Source organism: Chrysochloris asiatica, unplaced genomic scaffold (genome assembly GCF_000296735.1).
Source record: "Chrysochloris asiatica unplaced genomic scaffold, ChrAsi1.0 scaffold00146, whole genome shotgun sequence".
In the NCBI taxonomy this organism is placed as follows: domain Eukaryota; kingdom Metazoa; phylum Chordata; class Mammalia; order Afrosoricida; family Chrysochloridae; genus Chrysochloris; species Chrysochloris asiatica.
This window is the reverse complement of record NW_006408664.1, coordinates 5106303-5108956: the sequence shown is the minus strand read 5'-3', so window position 1 is coordinate 5108956 and position 2654 is coordinate 5106303. Positions and strand designations below refer to the sequence as shown.

The 2654-nt window shown below is 41.0% G+C and overlaps 1 pseudogene; it reads right to left on the bottom strand.

The window, feature by feature from the left end:
- The window catches only part of LOC102813338, a 26979-nt pseudogene extending 25445 nt beyond the window's left edge, over window positions 1–1534 (bottom strand).
- Between the last annotated feature and the right edge of the window lie 1120 nt (window positions 1535–2654).

The window sequence follows — 2654 nt, the reverse complement described above, 5'->3', positions numbered from 1 at the left end:
TAGATCTGTTTTGGAAGTAGTGCGGCCAGAGTGCTCCTTAGAGCCCAAGATGGCCAAACTTCTTCTCTCATACTTTTGACTTATTGTCAGGATGAAACAGTCGCTGAAGACGGATATCATGCTGGGTAAAATGGAGGATCAGAGAAAAAGAGAAAGACCCCCAAAGAGATGGATTGGCCAGATTGCAGTATCGATGGACTCAAGTGTGGCAACAGTAGTGAGTTTGGCCCAGGATCGGACTTTGTTTTGTTCTGCCGTGCATAGGGTCGCTGTGAGTCAGTGCCGACTCAATGGCACCTAACAACAACAACATATGGTCCATAAAGGAGCTCTGGTAGCGTAGTGGTTATGAATTGGTCTGCAAACCTTAAAGTCAGCAGTTCGAAACTACCAGCTTTTCCGCGGGCTCGCGTAAAGATCTACAGCCTCAGAAACCCTGTACAGGGTTGCTATGAGTCGGTTCCAACTTCATGGCACATAACCATCACCACCATATGTTCCATGGGCCAACGTTCCCTACCTCTGTTTAAGTCAAAATGAGTCTGAATCTCCCAATACAAACTTAATGATTAGTTTTGGAAACACTTACTCTGTGTATAGTAGTCCCTTTGACTTGATAACAGCTAAGGCTCCTCTGTGAATAATTCAATTTTTAAATAATATTTTCTTGGGATTATTGAGAAGCAGGTTATTGATGTTAAGGAGCTCTGGTAATGGAGGGGTTACAAGTTGGACTGCTTAATGCAAGGTCAGTAGTTTGAATCTACCCACAGCTTCATGATAGAAAGATAAAGCTTTCTGCTCCCTTAATATTTACAGCATCAGAAATCCTATACAGGATCACTGTGAGTCAGAACTGACTCCACTGCACATAACCCCACAACCAGGTTATTGATATTAGGTGTTTTGGTTTAATCCTAATGTTAAAAAATATCAATCTAGTGCTGTGGGTTTTCTAGCATAGCCATAGCCAATGAAAGGCAGAAATCAAAGGGACAGAGGGAAGTAAGAGACAGATAGTGTGAGAATAGTAGGACACAACCGTTCCTGAGTGCTGGCTGCACAGGTACTTTGAGCCAGAGCTAGAATCTGAACACCAAAGTGTTTGACTCTGAGACCCTTATTTTGTTTCCTATGCTCTACTACTCCTCTAATGATGTGTCTGGAATGCTATGTGGAAACCTGCTTGCCATGACTCAAGAAATAAATGATCACCATGGAGATAGAACGGGCAGCAATTAAGAGGACTGGTGGGCTACTCTGATCATTTCTCAGATGCTGGTTTCTTTGTGATGCTAAAGTTTCTGAGATAAAGAACATTTAGGAGGCTCTGGCTATATGCACTGTCTTTATCCTTGGTTTACCGCCTATAATTTCTAGCTACTCTCCTTTCATAATGAGCTGAGCTGAGGATGAAATAGTCTTCAAAAATCCTTTTGTCTTCATTCTTTGATGTCTAGAAAAGAGCTAGACTAAGTAGTTAATTTTAATATTTTTTTCTTACCTGGATCCCAATCTGATCCCGCTCAATCATTAGAGCTGAGTGGTCCTCCAAATGAAAGGCATAACCCAGCTTTTTAGTATTGCTCTTTCCCTCAAACTCACTGCCATAGAGTCAATTCTGACTCATAGTGACCCCATATAGGATTCCCAGACCATAAATCTTTATGGGAATAAACTGCCTCATCTTTTTCCAATGGAACTGCTGGGTTTGACCTTATTGTTGTTAGGTGCCATCAAGTTAATACTCACTCATAGCAACACTTAGCACAACAGAACAAAACACTGCCTGGTCCTGGGCCAAACTCACAATCAGCTACATCTGATGTCATTGTTGCTGCTACAGCATCAATCCATCTCATTAGGCCGTCTTCCTCTTTTTCTCTGACCCTCCACTCTACCAAACACGCTATTCTTCTCTAGAGATTGGTCCCTCTTGGTAATATGTCCAAAGTATTAAAGCCAAAGTTGGGACATCCTGGCTTCCGAGGAGCATTTAGACTGTATTTGCAAGACAGAGCTGTTTGTTCTTTTGGCAGTCCATGGTACTTTCAGTATTTTCCTCTAACAACATAGCTCAAATGAATCAATTCTTCTATATTCTTCCTTATTCATTGTCCAACCTTCACATGCATATGAGGTGATTGAAAATACCATGGCTTGGGTTAGGCACACCTTAGTCCTCAAACTAATATCTTTGCTCTTCAACACTTTAAAGAGGTCGTATGCAGTAGATTTGCCAAATGCAATATGTTGTTTGATTTCTTGACTGCTGCTTCCATGAATGTTGATGGTTGATTGGAGCAACCCGAAGTCTTGCAACTTCAGTCTTCTCTCCATTTATATTGCATGTTGCTTAGTAGTGAGCATTTTTGTTTGCTTTACATTGAGATGCAACACATACTGAAGGTTGGGTTGCATCTTTATCAGTTAAGTATTTTAAGTCCTCTTCAGTTTCAGCAAGCAAGGTTGTATCATCCGCATATCACAGGTAGTAATTGAGTCTTCCTCCAGTCTTGATGCCACATTTTGCTTCATATAACTCAGTTTCTCAGATTATTTGCTCAGCATACAGATTGAATAAGTATGGTGAAAGAATACAACCCTGGTGCACAACTTTCCTAATTGTAAAACATTTGGTGTTACCTTGTTTG